This window comes from Arachis hypogaea, chromosome 17 (assembly GCF_003086295.3).
Source record: "Arachis hypogaea cultivar Tifrunner chromosome 17, arahy.Tifrunner.gnm2.J5K5, whole genome shotgun sequence".
In the NCBI taxonomy this organism is placed as follows: domain Eukaryota; kingdom Viridiplantae; phylum Streptophyta; class Magnoliopsida; order Fabales; family Fabaceae; genus Arachis; species Arachis hypogaea.
Window position 1 is genome coordinate 56,949,157 of NC_092052.1, and position 27,267 is coordinate 56,976,423.

The following is a 27,267-nucleotide window of genomic DNA, read 5'->3' on the forward strand; positions in this document are numbered from 1 at the left end:
TCTGCTGCAGTGGAGGCTCTGACTATAGAGGAATCGCCGGATCTGCGGCCTGGATCTAGTGTGGCTCTGCATGCTGTAGCGCAGCCTGCTCTGGTCCTGCCTGCTCAGCCTGGGCATGTGTCTCATGAGTGCTCGGCATCACATAGTTGCTCAGAATCTGGTGCCAGAGCCGAGCCTCATCATTCAAATATATCAGCTTGATTCCCTTAGGCATCACTATATTCTTTCCCATGACCCATGGGACAGTCAAATCAAGGGCTATTCTCTGCCTGACAGCATCCCAGTCAAATCTCATAAATCTCATATCCTCTTCAGCCTTTTGGTAACCGTCAGGCTTATCTGACTTAGGCTGAAGGTGGAGGATGTCCTCAATAGCTTCCTCAGTGACTAAAATATGTTTCCCTCTAAGGTGCACTGCATCCAGGGAAGTCTTGAAATAGTTACAGTAATATTCTCTGACCCAGGAAGCATTGACCTCTGTCAAGTTTCGTTCCAAGAAGAATCAGCCTCTCTGTTTTATCTGTTCGGAGGTGTACTGCTGTAGTTCTTCTGGAATTTTTAGAGTTCTTTCCAGGTACAGGTTCTTGGAAGTGGCAAACACTGGATACTTGAGCTCACAGTATCTGTTTGCAAATTTAACTAGAACTGTGACGGTGAGGAGCTGGTCAGCCTTCTCCTGCGGGGTAAAGTACTTTTCCCACCAAGAGTCGTCATGGAGGATATCCAAAATAGTGCTGGAGGATTCTCCTCGTTTTCGTTTACCAGTGGTTGCCTTGCCTTTTCCTTTCCTCACGGGATCATACATCCTGAAAAGCAGAAATAGCATAAAATAATTGAAGACTAAAGCAGGAAAACAAGTAGGCAAATAGGATTTATGAATGTAAGCATAAAGGCAAACGAGCAATAGAATTATGAAATGAGTTAAATATATGTACATTTTGGACTGTTTGTGAGTGAAAAATCTGAGATGAAAAATCATAATCCAAAATATATTATAAGTGGAATTCATGTTAATTAGGAAAAACAGTAATCATGCCTTGAGTTAGAAAGTTAAAGTAGTTAGTTAAAAACCGAAAAGAGAAGTTTGAAAGTTAAAATGGTTAGGAGTGAAAAAGGAGGAGTTAAAGTAAGTGGCATGAGAATGGTTTCTTAGTTAACAAGAATTGCACAAACTTGAAGAATAAGCAACTCATATTCAAGCAAGGATTGCAAGTTATTAATGATAATTCATATAGATGAAGGAGGTGTAAAATGAGAATGAAATCATCAATAAGCAAATGGAAACTCAGGGAACCATAAAGAATGAGAATGCTAGCCCGTGCATTCATGAATTGATTTGATTGTAGCCAAGTAATGCAAAATACGGAATTTTCAAACTCAATACATGAATGGTGTAGAATAAAACAATTTGCAGAAAATTAGGCAGTATTCCGGCTAAAATTGGATGTTCCCGGGTAATAAACAGTAGGAAAAATTAGTTCATATGAAATTAAATAGTGCTGAAAAGGTGAATATGGTGTAATAGCAGCAACAAGCATGAAAGAGTAGCATATGAGCATGACACCATTATAGCTAATTCAGAATTGCCAATCAGATAAAAATATGGAGCAAGAACGGTGCAATTATTAGGCCTAAATCGACTAACCACATCCTAGCTACCTAACCACCTAGAATCCACAACAAACATGCATCTCTAACTATCCTAATTTGAAAAGAAAAAATAACCAACTAATTAACTAATGAACTGGTAAAGGGAACGGTGTTCGGCGGAACCTGGTGTGGGTAGGATCAGAATATGAGACAGAGAGAGGGGGTAGCGGCGCTAGTGGCTGCACGGCAGTGGCACGGTGGTAGCACGGTGGTGGTTTGGATGGGGGCAGTGGCGGAGGGTTGTGGTTGTGTTGTTGGGTTAGGTTTAATGGAGGGGTGAGGAAGAAGATTGGGGGCAAAGGTATGGGGCTGTGGTGGTGGTCGGAGGTGAGAGGTGGCGCTGTGGTGGCGATTCGGTGGTAGGGGGCTCGGGTAGGGTTTAATGGCGGAGGGGGGAAGTGGGTGAGAAGGGAGGGAGGTGAGGGAAGAGAAGAAGGGGGCGAGGGTGTTGGCGGCGGTTCTGGGTGGTTACGGTGGTCTGGGTGGTTGGGGGTGGTGGGCGCGGTGGTGATGGTTGCAGAGGAAGGAGGGGGTTGCAGAGAAGGGAGGAGAAGGGGGGTATGGGGGCGCGACGGGTAGGGTTTCACGTGGGTTAGTTTAGTAGATTCAAATCCACGTGAACGCGTGCGGCACGCGATCGCGTGATTAGGGCAAAAAGAGGTATGATGCAGTCGCGTGATGGACGCGATCGCGTAAGTTGGGTAAGAGATGAGTGACGCGGACGCGTGAGGCACGCGAACGCGTCGCTGTGAATTGTACTAGACGCACAGTTCCAGCGTCGTTTTGGCGCAACTCTCTGTTTCCATTTAGGGGGCCATAATATCCACGCGACGCGGACGCGTCGCTCACGCTTTTGCGTGGGATAAGTATTGTGCAAGTGATGCGTTCGCGTCAGGGACGCAAACGCGTGGGCCGTTTTGTGCTAAATGCACACCAGCCGCACGATTCCAGCCCAACTTTCTGGGCGTTGGATCTTGACGCCGATTTCCAGTTCACGCCCACGCGTGGCTTGCGCGCTCGCGTGGGTTGATCTTTTTTTTATGCAGTATGCAGAATTCAATGAATGTTATGCACAATTCCAGGTTCAATCAAAATTCAAAAACAGACTAAAATGGAAAAGGAACGATCATACCATAGTGGGTTGTCTCCCACCTAGCACTTTTAGTTAAAGTCCTTAAGTTGGACATTTGATGAGCTTCCTGTTATGGTGGCTTGTGCTTGAATTCATCCAGAAATCTCCACCAATGTTTGGAATGCCAACAGCCTCCGGGGTCCCAAACAAGGCACGTAAAGCCCTTGAGCAGTTTTAAACAGGTTCTCAGGCTTCTGAGGTGTTGAATGTCAGAACAGATTCCAGGATCCCAAACATTACTTTTACACCCGTTTGTGTCTTGATCTGCATTTTTCCAGCCGGGTGATAAGTAATCGGGATTCTCACTGTAGTGACCAAACAGCTTCCGAGATCCATACAATTGAGCTTGGCACCAATCCTTGCGCCTCAAATTAAAGTGTGAAACCTCATTGAATCTTGCATACCAACTCTGAGTGCGAGTCATTTTCCTTTTTCTCTTAAAGCCGTAAAGAGCTCTAAGCTGGCCATCTGTTTCAAGTAAACCATATTCAAGTGGAAAAGTAAAGATAAAAGCTAAGGATCTTACCCATTTGAAGTTTGTATTGGGTGGTAATGGCTTTGGGGTAGGTGTTTCCAGTGGTTTTGCAAGCTCTACTCCCTTGTGGTCTTCTGTAAATTCTTCCACTTCCTTGCAAACTTTTTCAATTTCAACCATGTGACGATCGAAGTCCTCGAGTTCTTCCTCAACATCACTCAAGTCATAAGTTGGAGGTTGAGAAAAATCTACCTCAGTATCATCTTCGTATTCACTTGGGGAAGATTCTTCTATCTCAAAGAATTCACTTGCGGATGCAAGTTCATTACTAAGAGAATTTGACTTGTGATTATAATCATCAAGGAAACTTGCGTCTTGGGTTATTCTGTCTAGTTCTTCATAAAATACCCGCTTTGGGGGTCGTGAACTATCCTCCTTGGCATCAATGGTAACGTCCTTGATGGAACTTTCCACAATTCTGGATTCCCACGGAGGTTCAGCGTCTCCTAAGTCTTCCATCAACTCTTCTTCTTCTTGGATAATTTGGGCTTCCTCCAATTGTTCCAGAACAAAGTCATGCTCCTTACTGTCCACTGGAGTTTCCAGTGTCTCCTTCATGCTACGTTCTTCATTAGATTCTCCACATGAAGTCAGGAGGATTCCTTGAGTGCCTGAACGTCTAGAAGATAATTGATTTATTGCTTGCTCCAGTTGATGAAGGGTTGCGTGAAATTGATCTACTGTTTCCTTAAGGCGAGCCTGTAATTCTTGAGGTGATGGATATGGACATGGTACATAATGAAGTGGTGGTTCTTGGGAGTAATTGGATTAGAATTGGGGTGAATAAGGATCATACGGTGGTGAATAGTGAAAAGGAGCTTGTGAGTGTGGGGGTTCAAAACTATGTTGAGAGGATGGTCTATGAGCACAGGGTGGGGCTTGTTGGTAACTACCAAGGGTTCCATCATATCTATCAGCTTGGTATGCATTGTAGAATGGTCCTTGTCCATGATATCTTGGAAGGTGTTGTTGCCTAAAGGGTTGATCAGATCCTCTTGGCTCCATCTATTTTTGATTGCTTTGACCGTGATGCATAGTCCTGTTATAGCTTCCACTCCTTTCAACAAATTTAGAACCAAACTCAAAGCGAGAGGGGTGAGAACTCATAGTAGCTAATAGAAGTAAAAAGGGAAAACAAAAACAAATAAACAAGTAAAAGAAAATATTTACAATAACCAATAATAAGGCACACGTTTGCAATTCCCCGGCAACGGCGCCATTTTGAAGAACGAAACTCTCGCGCGATCTAGAATTTTCACAAATAAATTCGCATTGTAACTATAGCTTCTAAACCGACAAGAATTCCTTTCTTACAAAAGTTTTGGTTGTCACTTAAGCAAACCCAATAAAAATTTATAACCGAAGTATTTAAACCTCGGGTCGTCTTCTCAAGGAATTGCAGGGAAGTATGACTTATTATTAGCTATGGAAAAGGTAGAATTTTGGGTTTTTGAAATAGGGAACAAGTAATTTGAATGGCAAGAAAAATAAATTAATAATAATAAAATCTCTTGGCAAGGTATAAGAATTTGGAATTTCTATCCTAGTTATCCTTATCAGATGTGATGAGAATTGGGTTTTAATCCCACTTAGTTAAGTCAAGTGGACTAATTAGCTTGATCCTCAAGTCCTAGTCAATCCCTGTGGGAAGACTAGCTTTAGAGCGATCTAGATCAATTAGTAATCTGCCAATTTCAACCACTGCTGAGTTTGACAACTCAAGTGTTACCAATTACTTAACCAAAGTCAAAAGGAAGAAAATATCTAAATTAAATTAAAAGTATCCATATAAATAAAGCAAAACAAAGTCAAATCTAAAATACCTCAAAATATATTAAATATAAAACCAATCTAAACAATAAGAGTTCATAAACCAATTTGAGAAAATAAATAAAAAGAACATTAAACCTGGAAATTAAGAAGGAATGGTCCTAAATCCTTTAAGAGGAATCCTAATCCTAAATCCTAAGAAAGAGGAGAGAACATCTCTCTCTCTAAAAACTACATCTAAATTATGAAAGGTGAATAATGGAAGATCCATCTCTGAATGGATGCATTCCCCTACTTTATAGCCTCTAGTATGTGTTTCTGGGCTTGGATCTGGGCCAAAAAGGGTTTCAGAAATCGCTGGGGGCATTTTCTGCAGTTTCTGCATGTGGCGTCTGTCACGCGTGCGCGTGGGTCATGCATTCGCATCATCTGGAGTTTTTCCTGGTCACGCGTACGTGTCAGTTACGCGTCCGTGTCGTATGCGTTCTGCTCAAGTCACGCATCCGCGTCGTCCATACGTTCGCGTCGCTGCCTTCTCTTCAAAACTCCATTTTTATGCTTTCCTTCCATTTTTGTATGTTTCCTTTCTGTCCTCTAAGCCATTCCTGCCCTATGAAACCTAAAAATACTTAACACACAAATCACGGCATCGAATGGTAATAAGGGATAGTTAATTTTAATATTAATAAAGCATAGGAAACATGTTTTCCTAAATCTCATAAAATGAGGAAGGAATGGTAAAACCATGAAATTTATATGAATAAGTGGGTGAAGACTTGATAAAAACACTTAATTTTAGTACAAGATGCATCATAAAATAGGGGTTTATCAGTATGGTGGAGGATGTCCTAGTAAAGGTTGAAAACCTTTACATAATTACATCCCTGCTGACTTTGTGATTCTAGACACAAGGAAGGACAGAGATGAGTCCATCATCTTGGGAAGACCTTTTTTAGCCACTGTTAAGGCCTTAATTGATGTGGAAAGAGGTGAGCTAGTCTTAAGACTACATGAGGACTGTATCCTGTTAAAAATACCCAACCCTCAGTCTCCCTTTGACAGAGCTGGTACTATAGTGTAGCACATTGTGTTTTAGCCTTCACTCTCAGCGCAGAGCTTTATAGAGCTCCTAGACACCAATTATAAGTTTGGTGTTGGGTAACCATCATCAAGCACTGAGAAGGGAGGTACTAAGAACAAGGTACCTAAAGGCTGGAGGGACAAAAAGATTCCTACTAAAGGACTCTCACCTGGCATGAGAGTTGTCTTCACCAAAAGTCCAGTCCTTCCACACACAGTGAGTAGAATCCTGTCTCTAGAGCATGTGGAGCTCATCCATGAGAGCACAGGACCTAAGTTCACTGTACGAGATGAAATTCTGAGCCCCTATCAATCTCCGTAATGGAGCTTCCCGTCGAGCTAATGACGATAAAGAAGCGCTTGTTGGGAGGCAACCCAAACATACTTAGAATATTATTCTTTTCTTTATTTTCATTTAAATTGTTTTGGTTTATTCTCTTTCCATTTTCTTTTGCTTTTTGATGTTTGTGATCATGTGCAACACTTAGAACGGTGACAAAGATATTCAGAACTGAAAACAGAACACGCTGGGGAGAGTCCCTGAAGAACGGAAGATTGACGGTTTAGAATTCAAAATAAATTTCCGCTGCAAGTATAGTTTCTAAACCAAGCAATCATCCTTTCTTACAAACATTTTGGTTATCACAAGTAACAAACCCCTTAAAAATTGATAACCAAAGTATTCAAACCTCGGGTCGTCTTCTCAAGGAATTGCAGGGAGGTATGTTCTTATTATTGGTTATGAGTTTTGTAAATTGGGAGTTTTGAAAGTAAGGAACAAGTAATTTAAATGACAAGTAAAATAAATAAATAACTATAAAATAAACTCTCGGCAAGGTATGAAAATTCGGAAGTCCTATCCTAGTTATTCTTATGAGAATTGAAGTTAATCCCACTTAGTTAACCTTTACGAAAGCAAGGAAAGTCAAGTGGACTAATTAGTTAGATTTCCCAAGTCCTAGCCAACTCCTAAGGAAAGACTAGAGTTAGTGGAATTCAATTTAATTAGAGAAATTAATTAAAAATCACGATAAGTTTGATAACTCAAGAGCCTCCAGTTAATCAATTAAAGCCAAGAATATGAAAAGCTAAAGATAAATCTGAAATACCTCAATTGCATTAATAAAAGGAAATTAATCCAAACATAAAGAGTTCATAAGCTAAATTGATAAAATAAATAAAAGGACATTGAACCTGGAACTCGGAAGAAATTGTAAGATGAAATAATAAAGTTGAAATAATAAGAAATCCTAATTCCTTTAAGAGGAATCCTAATCCTAAATCCTAAGAGAGAGGAGAGAACCTCTCCCTCTAAAAACTACATCTAAATTATGAAAAGTGAATGTATGGAAGACATCATGAATGAATGGATTCTCCCACTTTATAGCCTCTAATCTGTGTTTTTTGGGCCGCAAACTGGGTCGAAAACAGCCTAGAAATCGCTGGAGAAGAAATCTGCCATGCTGATTTTCGTCACTGCGATGCGTCCGCGTAGAGCACGCGTTCGCGTCACCTAGCGTCAGGGCAACTATGGCATATTATATATCAAATCAAAGCCACAGACGTTAGCTTTCCAACGCAACTAGAACCGTGTCGTTTGGACCTTTGTAGCTCAAGTTATGACAGTTTTAGTGCGAGAGGGTCAGGCTGACAGCTTTGCAGTTTCTTCAACTTCTTGTATTCCTTCCACTTTTGCATGCTTCCTCTCTATCCTCCAAGCCATTCCTGCCCTGTAATCCCTGAAATAACTTAACACACATATCACAGCATCTAATGGTAATAAGAGAGGATTAATATTAGCAAATATAAGGCCAAAGAAGTATGTTTTCAATCACAGCACAAATTCTGGGAAGGAATTGTAAAACCATGCAAATAGTATGAATAAGTGGGTAAAGAGTTGATAAAAACCACTTAATTAAGCATAAGATAAACCATAAAATAGTGGTTTATCAACCTCCCTACACTTAAACATTAGCATGTCCTCATGCTAAGCTTAAGAGAACTAAAAGAGTGAAGGAAAATGGTAGAATGTATAAAATGCAACCTATGAATGCAACTAAATGCAGAATGCTTTTTCCTTCTTGGTTAAAAGTAAACAAATCCTTTAAGAACAAATATGAACTGGATTTCACTAATTCAAATCATAAAATAAAGTACAAGTAAACTTGCAGAAGAAAATTGCTCATGAAAGCCGGGAACAAGGAATCGAGCATCGAACCCTCACTGGAAGTATATACACTCTAATCACTCAAGTGTTTAAGGTTCGATTCTCTCAATTCTCTACTAATCTTGCTTTTTAAGGCTTGCTCTTCTTCTACCAATCAACAGAAATTTAATGCACAAATACACAAATCAAGAGGTCTTTTAAAGGTTGTAATGGGGTCAAGGTCAAGGTAGGATTGTATTTGGTCAAGTGGACTAAAATCTGAATCATTAATTAACTTAAATTTTCCACCTAACTTTAGACAATCCATGTAATCATAATACAACATCTGACTATCCATTAACCATGTTTTTCACATATTCATGCATTCTAATTTCAAGTACAGTACATATGCATTGCTTTCACCACTTACTTTGGGGCATTTTGTCCCCTTTTATTTATTTGCTCTTTTCCTTTTCTTTTTCTCTTTTTCTCTTTTTTTTTTCAATGTATATGATTAAGGTATTGAATGCATGAACATGTCCTAAACATTTCTTTCACATTTTCATAAAGATATATAACACCCAATTCTTAAACCAAATGTTTCCAAACCCACTTTTCCCTACACTTAATTCATGAGCACTCTCACTAGTCTAAGCTAACCAAGGATTCAAATTAAGGATATTATTATTTTCCACTTAGAGTTAATGATGTGCTAAAGTAAAGAACAAATGGGTAAAATAGGCTCAAATTGGTTTGCAAAGGATAATGAAAGGTAAGGCCATATGGGTATGTAAGCTCAGTGAAACAAAGGCCTCAATCATATAAGTGCATGCATACATCAAACCATAGAAATATAGAATTAAGCAAGACAAAGATCACAATTTTAGAGAGAAAAACACACACCAAAAATAAAATATTGGTTGGTAGAATGCAACCAATTCAAATAGGCTCAAAAATCTCACAGGTTTTGTGTGTTCGAACTCTAAACCATGTTCCAAATATAATATTTCTTCAAACAAGTTTACCATTAAATTTTATTTAAATTACTGAAATACTCTAAAAAGTTTCTTGAAAAAGAAAAATATTACTTCAACCAAGTGGTAAAATATGCACAAAATCATACAAATATGCAATCAAACATGCAATTGCAACAATGACAAACAAAGAAAATAAAATAATGGTGTTGAAAAGAAGAAAATAGCTAACCCATGGAGATCGGTATTGACCTCCCCACACTTAAAGATTGCACCGTCCTCGGTGCATGCTGAGATGTGCATGTGGACGGATTGTTCCAACTGATGCTTTTCTTCAAGGATTGCGTAGATGGACTTGTTTGTCTCCCCTTTTAGAAGTTTCTCCCTTTTTCCATCTTTGGTGGCCAGCCTGAAAGAAGAGAAAAAGAAGAACAGTAACCCAGAAATAAAGATAAGAAAAAAAATAAAATATGGTTGGGTTAATGCCAAATAATGAGGGTCTCAATTACATGGTAGCTACAACATGCAAGTGAGAAAATAGTAGAAGTACATGGCAAATCAAGAGTGCAAAAATTTGCAACAATAGGGAAGAGAGTGTGGGTAAGGAGAGATAATATAAATTCATGTCAATGCAAAAGTAATACAGGTATAAAAGATTGGCATTAATTTAAATAATATTACCTAACCAGAATAAAACAAGTCACTAAGCACCCAAAATAATTCAAGAGAAGATGCAACAGTTAAATAAGAAAATCAACACCAAAGGAAAAATGATGAATTTAGAAAAGAAAAGAAAAATATGCACTAAATTAAAATGCAATGAATGAAATATGCAGATAAATTAAGTAAAATAGAATGAAGGTGAAAAGGAATGAGAAGTGAAAGAAATAAAGTAAGAAAGAAAGAAGAAAGAAGAAAAGATAGAAAAAAATTAGGATTAGAAAATAAAAGATAAGATAATTGGCGCTGATCTGGATAAGTTGTGCGACGCAAGCGACGCGGACGCGTGGGTCACGCGTTCGCGCGGATAGCGCTTCTATGAAGTGACATGGACGCGTGGTTCACGCGTTCACGTGGAGTGATTTGTGCCATTAGCGCGAGGGCAGCCTCGCGGTCGCGCAACTCTCGGTTTTAAATGCATTTTTGCCAAAAATCTGGAGTGACGCGATCGCGTGGATGGCCATTTTTGGAAAACGACGCGAACGTGTGGGGCATGCGTTTGTGCTTCTAGCACTGTTCCAGCCCCATTCCAGCCTAACTTGCTGCCAAACACCCGGTTACGTCGATTTTACAGGGCCACACGTTCGCGTGGGGTGACGCGAACGCGTGGGAGGCATTTTTGTCAACGATGCGGTCGCGTGGATCAATTTGTGCCAAAGTCATGCCTCCAGCCACGCTTTCGCGTGACTCTCTGTTCAATCTTCTTTTCTTCCCAATGCACTGGTGACGCGGACGCGTCGGCGACGCTGTCGCGTCACGTGCGATTTTTTTTTATATGCAAAATGCAGTGATGAGCGGATATTTTATACGCTTTTTGGGGTTAATTTCATATGGTTTTGAGTATGTTTCAGTTAGTTTTTAGTCTATTTTTATTAGTTTTTAGGAAAAATTCATATTTCTGGACTTTACTATGAGTTGTGTGTTTTTCTGTAATTTCAGGTATTTTTCTGGCTGAAATTGAAGGAGCTGAGTAAAAATCTGATTCAGGCTGAAAAAGGACTGCTGATGCTGTTGGACTCTGATCTCCCTGCACTCAAAGTGGATTTTCTGGAGCTACAAAACTCCAAATGGCATGCTTCCAATTGCGTTGGAAAGTAGACATCCAGGGCTTTCCAGCAATATATAATAGTTCATACTTTGCACAAGGATAGACGACGTAAACTGGCGTTCAACGCCAGTCCTCTGCCCAATTCTGGCGTCCAGCGCCAGAAAAGGATCAAAAGCTGGAGTTGAATGCCCAAACTGGCATAAAAACTGGCGTTCAACTCCACAAATAGCCTCTGCACGTGAATTACTTAAGTCTCAGCCCAGCACACACCAAGTGGGCCCCAGAAGTAGATCTCTGCATCATCCATCATAGTTTACTCATTTTTTGTAAACCTAGGCTACTAGTTTAGTATTTAAACAACTTTTAGAGACTTATTTTGTATCTCATGACATTTTAGATCTAACTTTATATTCTCTGACGGCATGAGTCTCTAAACCCCATTGTTGGGGGTGAGGAGCTCTGCTGTGTCTCGATGAATTAATGCAAGGATTTCTGTTTTCCATTCAAACACGCTTGTTCCTATCTAAGATGTTCATTCGCGCTCACCCGTGATGGAGGTGATGATCTGTGACACTCATCACCTTCCTCAAATCATGAACGTGTGCCTGACAACCACCTCCGTTCTATATACGATTGAATGAATATCTCTTAGATTCCTTAATCAGAATCTCCGTGGTATAAGCTAGAACTGATGGCGGCATTCATGAGAATCCGGAAAGTCTAAACCTTGTCTGTGGTATTCCGAGTAGGATTCAAGGATTGAATGACTGTGACGAGCTTCAAACTCCTGAAGGCTGGGCGTTAGTGACAGACGCAAAAGGATAGTAAATCCTATTCCAACCGGATCGAGAACCAACCGGTGATTAGCCGTGCTGTGACAGAGCGCGTGAGCGTAGTTTTCACTGGAAGGATGGAAGGTAGCCATTGACAACGGTGATCCACCAACACACAGTTTACCATAGGAGGACGTGCGTGCGTGAACAAGAAGACAGAGGAAAGCAGAGATTCAGAAGACAAAGCATCTCCAGAACTCCAACATATTCTCCATTACTGCATAACAAGTAACCTTTAATCCATGCTCTATTGTTTAATTGCAATTCAACTGATAAACATAATTGACTTCCTGACTAAGATTTACAAGATAACCATAGATTGCTTCAAACCAACAATCTCCGTGGGATTCGACCCTTACTCACGTGAGGTATTACTTGGACGACCCAGTGCATTTGCTGGTCAGTGGTACGAGTTGTGAAAAGTGTGATTCATAATTCGTGCACCAAGTTTTTGGCGCCGTTGCCGGGGATTGTTCGTGTTTGAACAACTGACAGATTATTTTGTTGCTTAGATTAGGAAAATTTTTCTTTTTGGTTTAGAGTCTCTTATTATTGTTCTTGGTTAAAAATATCCTTCTTTAAAACAAGTGTTACATTTACTGCCCAATTGGCTAGAGCGTTAGTCTAAACCCGTGGCAGTTTGGTACACTCTTTTTAAAACCTTTTTCATAAATAATATTTTCTCTATAAAATTTTGTGCCAAACTTTAAGTTTGGTGTTTTCTTGTTGATTTTTCTGTGTTTTTCGAAAATTTATTTTGGTTTTCTAAAAATTTTAAGTTTGGTGTTCTTTCTTCGTGTTCTTGAGTTTTCCTTGTGACTTGATCTTAAAATTTTTAAGTTTGGTGTTCCTTGGTGTTTTCCCTCCAAAATTTTCGAAAATAGGGAGCATTAGATCTAAAAATTTTAAATCTTGTGCTATCTTATTGTTCTTCTCTTTCCTCTTAAAAATCAAAAATATCTTTTCTCTCTATTTTAAAAACAAATTTTCGAAATATATTTCTAAAATTTAGATTTTTATTTCAAAATTTAAATTTTTTTTTTCAAAATCATCATATCCTTTTCAAAACTTCCTAACCACTCTCTCTCTCCTCAGTTTTTCGAAAATCTTCACCCAATTTTTATTTATTTTATTTCAATTTATTTCATTTTCAAAATAAATATATAAATAAATAAATAAAAAAATTTTTTTCTATTGTGCATCATCTCCCTTTCTCCATCATGGACCTAAGCAGAAATGAACAGTCCAGGAGGACTCTGGGGTCATATTCTAACCCCTCTACTGCTTCATATGGGAGTAGCATCTGCATACCCTCCATTGGAGTCAGTAGCTTTGAGTTGAATCCTCAGCTCATTATCATGGTGCAGCAAAATTGCCAGTATTCCGGTCTTCCACAGGAAGAACCTACAGAGTTTCTGGCACAGTTTCTACAGATTGCTGACACAGTACATGATAAAAAAATAGATCAGAATGTCTACAGACTATTACTGTTTCCATTTGCTGGTAAAAGATCAAGCTAAGAGGTGGTTGAATAACCAACCTAAGGCCAGCATAAGGACATGGAAACAGCTGACAGAAAAATTCCTGAATCAATATTTCCCTCCAAAAAGGATGACACAGCTAAGGCTGGACATCCAAGGCTTCAAGCAAGGAGATAATGAATCTCTTTATGATGCCTGGGAGAGATACAGAGAGATGCTACGAAAATGCCCCTCTGAAATGTTTTTAGAATGGGTTCAGTTAGACATCTTCTACTATGGGCTTGCAGAAGGAGCTCAGATATCTCTAGATTACTCAGCTGGTGGATCTATCCACATGAGAAAGACAATTGAAGAGGCTCAAGAGCTCATTGATACAGTTGCCAGGAATCAGCATATGTACCTAAGCAGCAACCCTTCCATGAATGAAGAGGTTAAAACAATAACTGCTGAACTCAGTCCTGTAAAACAAGCTGCTGAATTCAATCAGCAATTGGATTTTCTAACAAAGCAGCTAGCTGAATTTAAGGACAGGTTACAAGAGACAAGGATAGCTAATATACATATGGACGAACAGTTTAAGCAAACAAAGCAGCAGCTATCAAGGAAAATAGCAGAAGAATGCCAAGCAGTTCAATTAAGAAGTGGGAAAACATTAAATACCCCACCTCAAGGCATCAAAAAGTCAAGAAATGAGCAACCCACCAAAGATTCACCTGAGGACAGTAAGAGCCCAGGGAAAAATAATTCTGGCGCTAAAACGCCAGAAAATTGGTGGAAGGCTGGCGCTGAACGCCCAGACCATGCCCAAAACTGGCGTTCAATGCCAGAAACAAGGCAGGATTGGCGTTCAACGCCAGAAATGGGCAAGAATCTGGCGTTGAACGCCCAAATAGGGCAGGATGGAGCGTTGAATGCCCAGAATGGGCACATTTCTGGCGTTCAGACGCCAGGAACAGACAATGAGCTGGTGTCTAACGTCACTCCAGCTCCTAACTCTGGAACTCAATTGCCAGTGAGGGATCAGACACACACAAATGCTGATAACAATCCCTCTAAAAAGGCTTCTTCAACCACTTCTGTAGGCAATAAACCTGCAGCAACTAAGGTTCAAGAATATAAAGCCAAGATACCTTATCCTCAAAAACTCCGGAAAGAGGAGTAGGATAAGCAATTTGCTCACTTTGCAGATTATCTCAGGACTCTTGAAATAAAGATTCCATTTGCAGAAGCACTTGAGCAAATACCTTCTTATGCCAAGTTCATGAAAGAGATCTTGAGTCATAAAAAGGATTGGAGAGAAACAGAAAGAGTTCTCCTCACTGAAGAATGCAGTGCAGTCATTCTGAAAAGCTTTCCTGAAAAGCTTAAAGACCCGGGGAGTTTTCTGATACCATGCATACTAGAAGGTAATTGCACCAAGACAGCTTTATGCGATCTTGGGGCAAGCATCAACCTAATACCTGCATCCACTATCAGGAAGCTTGGCTTAACTGAAGAAGTTAAACCAACCCGGATATGTCTCCAACTTGCTGATGGTTCCACTAAATACCCATCAGGCGTGATTGAAGACATGATTGTCAGAGTTGGGCCATTCGCCTTTCCCACTGACTTTGTTGTGCTGGAAATGGAGGAGCACAAGAGTGCTACTCTCATTCTAGGAAGACCCTTCCTAGCAACTGGACGATCCCTCATTGACGTCCAACAGGGGGAAATAACCCTGAGAGTCAATGATGATGAGTTTAAGTTGAACGCTGTCAAAGCCATGCAGCATCCAGACACATCAACAGACTGCATGAAAGTTGATCTTATTGACTCTTTGGTAGAAGAGATCAACATGGCTGAGAGTCTCGAATCAGAGTTGGAAGACATCTTTAAAGATGTTCAGCCTGATTTGGAGGACTCAGAGGACATGAAAGAGCCTCTGAACTTTCTTCTGAAAGAGGAAAAACCTCCTAAACCCGAGCTCAAGCCATTGCCACCATCCTTGAAATATGCATTTCTGGGAGAAGGTGACACTTTTCCAGTGATCATAAGCCCTGCTTTAAATTCACAGGAAGAGGAAGCACTTATTCAAGTGCTAAGGACACACAAGACAGCTCTTGGGTGGTCCATAGGTGACCTTAAGGGCATAAGTCCTGCTAGATGTATGCACAAAATCCTATTGGAGGATAATGCCAAACCAGTGGTTCAACCACAGAGGCGGTTAAATCCAGCCATGAAGGAAGTGGTGCAGAAAGAGGTCACCAAATTACTGGAGGCTGGGATTATTTATCCTATTTCTGATAGCCCCTGGGTGAGCCCTGTTCAAGTCGTCCCAAAAAAGGGAGGCATGACAGTGATTCATAATGAAAAAAATGAACTGGTTCCTACAAGAACAGTTACGGGGTGGCGCATGTGTATTGACTACAGAAGGCTCAATACAGCCACCAGAAAGGATCATTTTCCTTTGCCATTCATAGACCAAATGCTAGAAAGACTAGCAGGTCATGATTATTACTGCTTTTTGGATGGCTACTCAGGCTATAACCAGATTGCAGTAGATCCCCAGGATCAAGAGAAAACAGCATTCACATGTCCATCTGGAGTGTTTGCTTATAGAAGGATGCCATTTGGGCTATGTAATGCGCCTGCAACTTTCCAGAGATGCATGCTTTCTATTTTCTTTGATATGGTGGAAAAATTTCTGGAAGTCTTCATGGATGACTTCTCAGTATATGGAGACTCATTCAGCTCCTGTCTTGATCACCTGAAACTTGTTCTGAAAAGATGCCAAGAGACCAACCTAGTTTTAAACTGGGAAAAGTGTCACTTCATGGTGACTGAAGGAATTGTTCTTGGGCATAAAATCTCAAACAAGGGAATAGAGGTGGATCAAGCAAAAATAGAGGCAATTGAAAAATTACCACCACCTGCCAATGTTAAGGCAATCAGAAGCTTTCTGGGGCATGCAGGATTCTATAGGAGGTTTATAAAGGATTTTTCAAAAATCGCAAAACCTCTAAGGAATCTGCTAGCTGCTGACACGCCATTTGTGTTTGACACAGAGTGCCTGCAGGCGTTTGAAACGCTGAAAGCTAAGCTGGTCACAGCACCAGTCATTTCTGCACCAGACTGGACATTACCATTTGAGCTAATGTGTGATGCCAGTGATCATGCCATTGGTGCAGTATTGGGACAGAGGCATGACAAGCTTCTGCATGTCATATATTATGCCAGTCGCATTCTAAATGATGCCCAGAAAAATTACACAACCACAGAAAAAGAATTACTTGCAGTAGTTTACGCCATTGACAAGTTCAGATCATATTTAGTAGGATCAAAAAGTGATTGTGTATACTGACCATGCTGCTCTTAAATATCTACTCACAAAGCAGGATTCAAAACCCAGGCTCATCAGATGGGTATTGCTTCTGCAAGAGTTTGATATAGAAATAAGAGACAGAAAAGGGACAGAGAACCAAGTGGCTGATCATCTGTCCCGGATAGAGCCAGTGGAAGGGACGTCCCTCCCCTTTCTTGAGATCTCTGAGACGTTTCCTGATGAGCATTTATTCGCCATTCAGGAAGCACCATGGTTTGCCGATATTGCAAACTATAAAGCTGCAAGGTTCATACCCAAGGAGTACAACAGGATACAAAAGAAGAAATTAATTACTGATGCAAAGTACTACTTGTGGGATGAACCCTATCTCTTTAAGAGATGTGCAGATAGAATTATCCGTAGGTGTGTACCTAGAGAAAAAGCACAGAGGATCCTGTGGCATTGCCACGGATCTCAATATGGAGGCCATTTCGGAGGTGAGCGAACAGCCACCAAGGTCCTCCAATGTGGCTTCTATTGGCCCACACTCTATAAAGATTCCCAAGAGTTTGTACGTAACTGTGACAGTTGCCAAAGAGCTGGTAATCTGCCTCATGGTTACGCCATGCCTCAACAAGGAATCTTGGAAATTGAGTTGTTTGACGTATGGGGAATTGACTTCATGGGACCTTTCCCACCATCATACTCAAACACTTATATTCTGGTGGCAGTTGACTATGTATCAAAATGGGTTGAGGCTATTGCCACACCCAACAATGATACTAAAACAGTGCTGAAGTTCCTCCAGAAACATATCTTTAGCAGGTTTGGTGTCCCTAGAGTACTAATCAGTGATGGGGGCACTCACTTCTGCAATAAACAGCTTTACTCTGCCATGGTTCGGTATGGAATTTGCCACAAGGTGGCCACTCCATATCATCCACAAACCAATGGGTAAGATGAAGTCTCTAACAGAGAATTAAAGAGAATCCTGGAACGGACAGTAAGTACCCGTAGAAAGGATTGGGCACGGAGCTTGGATGATGCTCTGTGGGCTTACAGGACAGCATTCAAGACCCCCTATAGGAACATCTCCATACCAACTCTTGTATGGTAAGGCATGTCACCTGCCCGTGGAACTGGAACATAAGGCCTACTGGGCAACCAGATTCCTAAACTTTGATGCCAAATTAGCAGGAGAAAAACGATTGCTCCAGCTAAATGAGCTAGAGGAATTCAGATCCACAGCTTTCGAAAATGCCAAGCTTTATAAAGAAAAATCAAAAAAATGGCATGACAGAAAGCTGTCATCTAGAATCTTTGAACCAGGACAGAAGGTCCTGTTGTTTAACTCTAGACTCAGGCTATTCCCCGGGAAACTGAAATCCCAGTGGAGAGGACCATACGTGATTACGAGTGTATCACCATATGGTTATGTGGAGCTTCAAGATATTGATTCTGATAAGAAGTTCATTGTCAATGGACAGAGAATTAAGCATTATCTTGAAGGCAACATTGAGCAAGAATGCTCAAGGCTGAAGCTAGATTAAGAGCTCAGCAGGGTCCAGCTAAAGACAATAAAGAAGCGCTTGCTGGGAGGCAACCAGCCATGGGGCAACAATCCTCTAAGCATTTTGCCCTATTTTCTATTTTTATTTTTATTTTTATTTTTATTTGTTTATATAGGGTTCATTGACAACAAGGTAAATAATCATTTACAGAAGACCTCGGCACACAAAACAGAGAAAAAGAGCTCACTGGCAAGAAAACGCCAGTAAAAGTATATTTTGGGCGTTCAACGCCCAAAATGGGCATCCATTGGGCGTTGAACGCCAGTAATGGTAGCAATCTGAGCGTTCAACGCTAGAAAGGGGCACCCAATGGGCGTTGAACGCCAGTAATGGCAGCAGCTGGGCGTTGAACGCCCAGGAGAGCAGCAATTGGGCGCTGAACGCCCAAAACAGGCAGTGTTTGGGCGTTCAAACGCCAGGACAGCAAAGAGGAGCCAAATCCATTTTTCACACGTATTTCCATTCTAATTTCAAATTTTATGTTTCAATGCATGATTTTTACATGAACATGTTAAGAACCCTGATTTCTAAAATTTTTAATTTCTAAAAATCCATTTTTTCAAATTCAATCCAACTCTTTTCAAATCTTTTCTGAAAATAAATCTATCTTTTTCACTCTAAAATCTTCTCAACTAATCCATATCTTTTTCAAATCTTCATATTATCTTTTTCAAAATTCAGATTTATCTTTTTCAAAAATCTATCATATCTTTTCAAAATTAAACTATATCTTCTATCTTATCTTTTTCAACTCAATCTTTTTATCTTATCTTTTCCAATTTTTCGAAAACCCACCCCCCCATCCCTTTAAATTTGGGTTCGGCCTCCCTCCTCCTCCATCAACAATTGCACCTAGCTCTCCTTCTATCCCTCTCCTTTCTTTTCTTTTGCTTGAGGACAAGCAAACCTCTAAGTTTGGTGTGTTTATCTGAGATCACTAAGATCATGGCTCCTAAAGGAAAACAACCCACTCCAAGAGGCAAGAAAGAGAGCGTTCCAAAACCACTTTGGAATCAAGGGAAGTTCTTATCTAAAGAACATTCAGACCATTATCTTAAAGTAATGGGTCTGAGATCAGTGATCCCGGAAGTTAGATTCGATCTGAAAGAAGATGAATATCCGGAGATCCAGGAGCAAATTCGAATCAGGAACTGGGAAGTCCTAGCTAATCCTGAAACGAAAGTGGGAAGGAACATGGTCCAGGAGTTCTATGCTAATATGTGGCAGACTGACAAGCAAAAACTATCTGGAACTGCCTTCTATGAATTTCGGACCATGGTCAGAGGAAAGATTGTTCATACCACCCCTGACAAGATCAGAGAGATCTTAAAGCTACCTCAGCTAAAGGATGATCCAGACTCCTTCAACAGGAGGATGATGAGAGCAGACATTGACCTGGATAAGATTCTAGAGGACATATGTATCCCTGGAGCCAGGTGGACCACCAACACAAAGGGTGTCCCAAATCAACTCAAGAGAGAGGATCTCAAACCAGTCGCTAGAGGATGGCTGGACTTCATTGGGCGTTCTCTGTTGCCCACTAGCAACCGTTCTGAAGTCACAGTTAAAAGAGCAGTGATGATCCATTGCATCATGATGGGAAAGGAAGTGGAGGTTCATCAGCTGATTTCAACTGAACTCTACAAAATTGCTAACAAAAATTCTAAAGAGGCCAGGTTGGCTTATCCGAGCGTGATTTCTCTACTCTGCAAGGACGCTGGAGTAAGGATGGGAATAACTGAATATATCCTAATTGAAAAGCCAATCACCAAAGCATCAATGGAAAAACAACAAGCACAGGAGGATCCCATCAAGAAGAGAGCACAGGAATTCCTCCCAAAGATCCCTCAATCTGAATACTGGGAGTATCTTGAGACGTCCGTTACCAAGATACGGGAAGCTATGGAGCAAATAATAAAAGAACAGAAGGAACACAGTCAAATGCTGACCTATATGTTTAAAGAACAAGAGGAGCAGGGGCGTGACTTAAGTGAATTGAAGCGCCAAAAGTCTTCTCTTGTAGGACCAAGCACCCCAAGGATCAGAGGAACCCCCGTTCCCCCGGAATAAAGGTTGTTAATTTCCAATTTCTGCCTTAACTCTGTGACAGTGTCCTTATAGAAGTTTACCTTAGGAGTCATATAGTAGTAATTAGTATCTATTTTGATTTTATCTCCAATTAAGCTATAGTTTATTTTTCTCATCATCAGCAAACATGAATAAAGTAGTAGATCTTTTGAATAAGAGGCAATAAAATTTCGAGTTTTAATAAGAGAAATTCTAATTAGTTAAATGTGGTGGCAATGCTTTCTGTCTTCTGAATGAATGCTTGAACAGTGCATATATCTTTTGAATTTGTTGCTTAAGACTGTTAAATATGTTGGCTCTTGAAAGAATGATGAACATGAAACATGTTAGTGATAATCTGAAAAATCATAAAAATGATTCTTGAAGCAAGAAAAAGCAGCAAAGAACAAAGCTTGCAAAAAGAAAAAAGAGAGAGAGAAAAAGCAAGCAGAAAAAGCCAATAGCCCTTAAAACCAAAAGGCAAGGGTAATAAAAAGGATCCCAAGGCTTTGAGCATCAGTGGATAGGAGGGCCTAAAGGACTAAAATCCTGGTCTAAGCGGCTAAACCAAGCTGTCCCTAACCATGTGCTTGTGGCGTGAAGGTGTCAAGTGAAAACTTGAGACTGAGCGGTTAAAGTCAAGGTCCAAAGCAAAAAGAAGAGCGTGCTTAAGAACTCTGGACACCTCTAATTGGGGACTTTAGCAAAGCTGAGTCACAATCTGAAAAGGTTCACCCAATTATGTGTCTGTGGCATTTATGTATCCGGTGGTAATACTGGAAAACAAAGTGCTTAGGGCCACGGCCAAGACTCATAAAGAAGCTGTGTTCAAGAATCATCACACTGAACTAAGAGAATCAATAACACTATCTGAATTCTAAGTTCCTATAGATGCCAATCACTCTGAGCTTCAATGGATAAAGTGAGATGCCAAAACTGTTCAGAAGCAAAAAGCTACTAGTCCCGCTCATCTAATTAGAATCTGAGCTTCAATCAAAAACTCTGAGATATTATTGCTTCTCAACCTATTAGTCTTCTATTTTATTTATCTAGTTGCTTGAGGACAAGTAACAGTTTAAGTTTGGTGTTGTGATGAGCGGATATTTTATACACTTTTTGGGGTTAATTTCATATGGTTTTGAGTATGTTTCAGTTAGTTTTTAGTCTATTTTTATTAGTTTTTAGGAAAAAATCACATTTCTAGACTTTACTATGAGTTGTGTGTTTTTCTGTAATTTCAGGTATTTTTCTGGCTGAAATTGAAAGAGCTGAGTAAAAATCTGATTCAGGCTAAAAAAGGACTGCTGATGCTGTTGGATTCTGACCTCCCTGCACTCAAAGTGGATTTTCTGGAGCTACAGAACTCGAAATGGCATGCTTCCAATTGCGTTGGAAGGTGGACATCCAGGGCTTTCCAGCAATATATAATAGTTCATACTTTGCACAAGGATAGACGACGTAAACTGGTGTTCAACGCCAGTCCTCTGCCCAATTCTGGCGTCCAGCGCCAGAAAAGAATCAAAAGCTGGAGTTGAACGCCCAAACTGGCATAAAAACTGGCGTTCAACTCCACAAATGGCCTCTACACGTGAATTACTTAAGTCTCAGCCCAGCACACACCAAGTGGGCCCCAGAAGTGGATCTCTGCATCATCCATCATAGTTTACTCATTTTTTGTAAACCTAGGCTACTAGTTTAGTATTTAAACAACTTTTAGAGACTTATTTTGTATCTCACGACATTTTAGATCTAACTTTGTATTCTCTGACGGCATGAGTCTCTAAACCCCATTGTTGGGGGTGAGGAGCTCTGCTGTGTCTCGATGAATTAATGCAAATATTTCTGTTTTCCATTCAAACATGCTTGTTCCTATCTAAGATGTTCATTCGCGCTCACCCGTGATGGAGGTGATGATCTGTGACACTCATCACCTTCCTCAAATCATGAACGTGTGCCTGACAACCACCTCCGTTCTATATACGATTGAATGAGTATCTCTTAGATTCCTTAATCAGAATCTCCGTGGTATAAGCTAGAACTGATGGCGGCATTCATGAGAATCCGGAAAGTCTAAACCTTGTCTGTGGTATTCCGAGTAGGATTCAAGGATTGAATGACTGTGACGAGCTTCAAACTCCTGAAGGCTGGGCGTTAGTGACAGACGCAAAAGGATAGTAAATCCTATTCCAACCGGATCGAGAACCAACCGGTGATTAGCCGTGCTGTGACAGAGCGCGTGAGCGTAGTTTTCACTGGAAGGATGGAAGGTAGCCATTGACAACGGTGATCCACCAACACACAGTTTACCATAGGAGGACGTGCGTGCGTGAACAAGAAGACAGAGGAAAGCAGAGATTCAGAAGACAAAGCATCTCCAGAACTCCAACATATTCTCCATTACTGCATAACAAGTAACCTTTAATCCATGCTCTATTGTTTAATTGCAATTCAACTGATAAACATAATTGACTTCCTGACTAAGATTTACAAGATAACCATAGATTGCTTCAAACCAACAATCTCCGTGGGATTCGACCCTTACTCACGTGAAGTATTACTTGGACGACCCAGTGCACTTGCTGGTCAGTGGTACGAGTTGTGAAAAGTGTGATTCATAATTCGTGCACCATGCAGAATGCAGTATACAGATGCTGATGCAGATGTTATGAATAATTCCAGGTTCAATAAAATAAAATAAAACTAAAAAATAAACAAAACTAAATAAGATTGAAAATGGAATGATTATACCACGGTGGGTTGTCTCCCACCTAGCTCTTTTAGTTAAAGTCCTTAAGTTGGACATTTGGTGAGCTCTCTGTTACGGTGGCTTGTGCTTGAACTCGTCTTGAAACTTCCACCAATGCTTGGACTTCCAATAAGCTCTATCAATACCAAGTAAATTCCTCAAGCTTTGATGGAGTTCTTCACAAGCTTTGAGCTCCCAAAATTGATCCTCATATATTCCTGGATCCCAAATCTTGTTTCTACACCCATCTTCAAGTTGATTATCATGATTCCATCCAGGTGGTTCGGCCTTAGAATTCTCACTGAAGCGTCCAAATAACTTTCCAGACCCATTCAATTGAGCTCTACACCAACCTTTGCGTTTAAACTTAAAGCTTCCAACCATAATGAACCTTGCAGGACAATTCTTACCACTGACCATCTTCCTCTTACTCTTAATGCCACAAAGAGCTCTAAGTTGACCATCTGTCTCCAGTAGCCCATATTCAAGTGGGAAGGTAAAGGTCAAGGATAAGAATTTTACCCACTTGAGCATTGTGTTGGACGGTAACGGCCTTGGGAGAGGTGTTTCTAATGAACTTGCAAGCTCCACTCCCTTGTGCTCTTCTCTGACAACTTCCACCTCCTTGTAAGCTTCTTCAATTTCAACCTCTTCCTCTTGGTAGCTTTCTTCCAATTCAATCTCCTCTTCACTGCTTTCCAAGGGCATGGAAGGTTGTGCTTCTTCTTCTTGAATCTCCATCTCTTGATCGACCTCTTCTAAGTCCTTAACCATGACATGCCTTGGAGGTTGTACACCCTCCTCAACATCAAATGCAACTGTCTTGGAAGGAGGATATATGTCTTGACTTTCCCATGGAGGTTCAGCATCTCGCAAGTCTTCAACCACTTTTTCCTCTTCAATAATTACTTTTTTGTCCAGTAGTTTTAATATAAAATCGTACTCATCCTTGATGATTTTCTTTCCATGACAACTCCTTTCAACTATTCTTTCATCTTCAAGGGTCTTTACTACCTTCACCTTTAGGGCCTCCTCTAGCTCCTTATGAAGTATGGATTCGCAAAGATGATCCCTTCTCTCCTGTTCCATGTCAATAGCATCATTGGGATCATGTTGCTCTTGGATTGATGGATGTGGGTGCTCTTCCATGGATTGTGGTGATGGGATGGAGAGATCATTCTGTGGTTGAAAAGAAAGTGCACTAGAGCTTGAGGGTTGATTGTTGAAGGTATTTGGTGGTCCGATTTGGGCGACGAGAGCTTGTATAGTAGAGTTTAGATCGGTAAGTACATTCTCCATGGAGGTTTGGGGTGGATAGGAGGGTTCATTTGGCTCATAAGGTGGTTGGTATGGTGGATACAGGTTAGGGTCATATGGAGGTGAATGGTAGAAAGGGGTTTGTGAGTATGGTGGTCCAAAGCTATTTTGAGGAGGTGGTTCATTGGCATATGATGGAGCTTGCTGGTAACTACAAGGGGGTCCACCATATCTATTGTCTTGGCATGCATTGTAGGATGGTCGTTGTCCATGATATCTTGGAAGGTGATGTTGCCGAAAGGATTGATCAGATCCTCGTGGCTCCTTCCATCTCTGATTGTTTTGACCTTGATGCATGTTCTTGTAATAATTTCCATTCCTTGCAACAGCATTGGGACCAAACTGAAAGCGATGGGGTGAGAACTCATAATAGCAAATAAAAATTAAAAACGAAAATAAAAACAAATTTAAATTAAAAGGTTATTGAAATTTAAATTTTGAAAATTAAATTTTGAGTTTTAAATTTTGAAATTTGAAATTTGAAATTTGAATTTTGAAAAAGTCAATAATATAAGATAAAAATTTAAAAAAGATTTAAATTTTGAAAAGGTTTGATTTTTAAAATTTTAAATTTAAAATTTTAAATTTGGATTTTGAATTTTGGAATTTAAATATTGAAATTTGAAATTTGATTTTTGAAATAAGAAAAGATAAGATTTTGAAAAAGATATAAATTTTTGAAAAAAATTTGAATTTTGAAATTTAAAACTAAGATAAGATAAAAAATTTAAAATTAAAAATCTAAAATTTTTCTTTTTCTGCAAATTTCGAAAATTCAATTAAAATAAAGAGAAAAGATATTTTTGAATTAAATGAGGAAAGAGAAAAACAATAAAATGAAACCAAACTTAAAATTTTTTTATCAAAACGAAGAGAACAACTAAGAACAACTTGAAGGTCAAGATGGACACGAAGAACAAATTTTTGAAAAAAAATTTTTTAATAACTAAATAAAAACCAATAACCTCTTAATTTATGAAAAAGCAAAAATAAAAACAAAAATAAAAACAAAAATAAAAACAAATAAACAAGCAAAAAGCAAATATTTACAATAAACAATAATAAGGCACACGTTTGCAATTCCCCGGCAACGGCGCCATTTTGAAGAACGGAAGATTAACGGTTTAGAATTCAGAATAAATTTCCATTGCAAGTATAGTTTCTAAACCAGGCAATCATCCTTTCTTACAAACGTTTTGGTTGTCACAAGTAACAAACCCCTTAAAAATTGATAACCGAAGTATTCAAACCTCGAGTCGTCTTCTCAAGGAATTGTAGGGAGGTATGTTCTTATTATTGGTTATGAGTTTTGTAAATTGGGGGTTTTGAAAGTAAGGAACAAGTAATTTAAATGACAAATAAAATAAATAAATAACTATAAATAAACTCTCGGCAAGGTATGAAAATTCGGAAGTCCTATCCTAGTTATTCTTATAAGAATTGAAGTTAATCCCACTTAGTTAACCTTTACGAAAGCAAGGAAAGTCAAGTGGACTAATTAGTTAGATTTTCCAAGTCCTAGCTAACTCCTAAGGAAAGACTAGAGTTAGTGGAATTCAATTCAATTAGAGAAATTAATTAACAATCACGATAAGTTTGATAACTCAAGAGCCTCTAGTTAATCAATTAAAGCCAAGAATATGAAAAGCTAAAGATAAATCTGAAATACCTCAATTGCATTAATAAAAGAAAATTAATCCAAACATAAAGAGTTCATAAGCTAAATTGATAAAATAAATAAAAGGACATTGAACCTGGAACTCGGAAGAAATTGTAAGTTAAAATAATAAAGTTGAAATAATAAGAAATCCTAATTCCTTTAAGAGGAATCCTAATCCTAAATCCTAAGAGAGAGGAGAGAACTTCTCCCTCTAAAAACTACATCTAAATTATGAAAAGTGAATGTATGGAAGACATCATGAATGAATGGATTCCCCCACTTTATAGCCTCTAATCTGTGTTTTTTGGGCCGCAAACTGGGTCGAAAACAGCCTAGAAATCACTGGAGAAGAAATCTGCCACGCTGATTTTCGTCACTACGACGCGTCTGCGTGGAGCACGCGTTCGCGTCACCTAGATTCAGGGAAACTATGGCATATTATTTATTAAATCAAAGCCCCAAACGTTAGCTTTTCAACGCAACTAGAACCGCGTCGTTTGGACCTTTGTAGCTCAAGTTATGACAGTTTTAGTGCGAGAGGGTCAGGGTGACAGCTTTGCAGTTTCTTCAACTTCTTGTATTCCTTCCACTTTTGCATGCTTCCTCTCTATCCGCCAAGCCATTCCTGCCTTGTGATCCCTGAAATCACTTAACATACATATCATGGCATCTAATGGTAATAAGAGAGGATTAATATTAGAAAATATAAGGCCAAAGAAGCATGTTTTCAATCATAGCACAAATTCCGCGAAAGAATTGTAAAACCATGCAAATAGTCTGAATAAGTGGGTAAAGAGTTGATAAAAACCACTCAATTAAGCATAAGATAAACCATGAAATATTGGTTTATTAGTCCCCTCTCGGCGTTTAATTCCCCACAGGGAGCAGATGCTAGCGCTGAACGCCAGCCAGGGAGCAATGCTTGGCGTTGAACGCCCCATAAGGGGCATTATGGGCGTCCAACTCCCCATGAAGAGAAAGGACCTGGCATTGAACACCAGGAAGGGAGCATTCTGGGCGTTCAACACCCCAAAGGGAGTGGAGTCTGGCATTGAATGCCAGAAAGGGAGTGCTCTGGGCGTTCAACGCCCTACAAGGGGCAGCAAGCCCCAACCTTTTACCCCCCTCTGGGCATTCAACGCCCATTCTTGGTGTTGAACGCCAGGTAGGAGACAGGCAGCATGAGTTCTGCAACCTTCTCAGCTAAGTAGGTCCCACAGAATCTCCACCTACCCC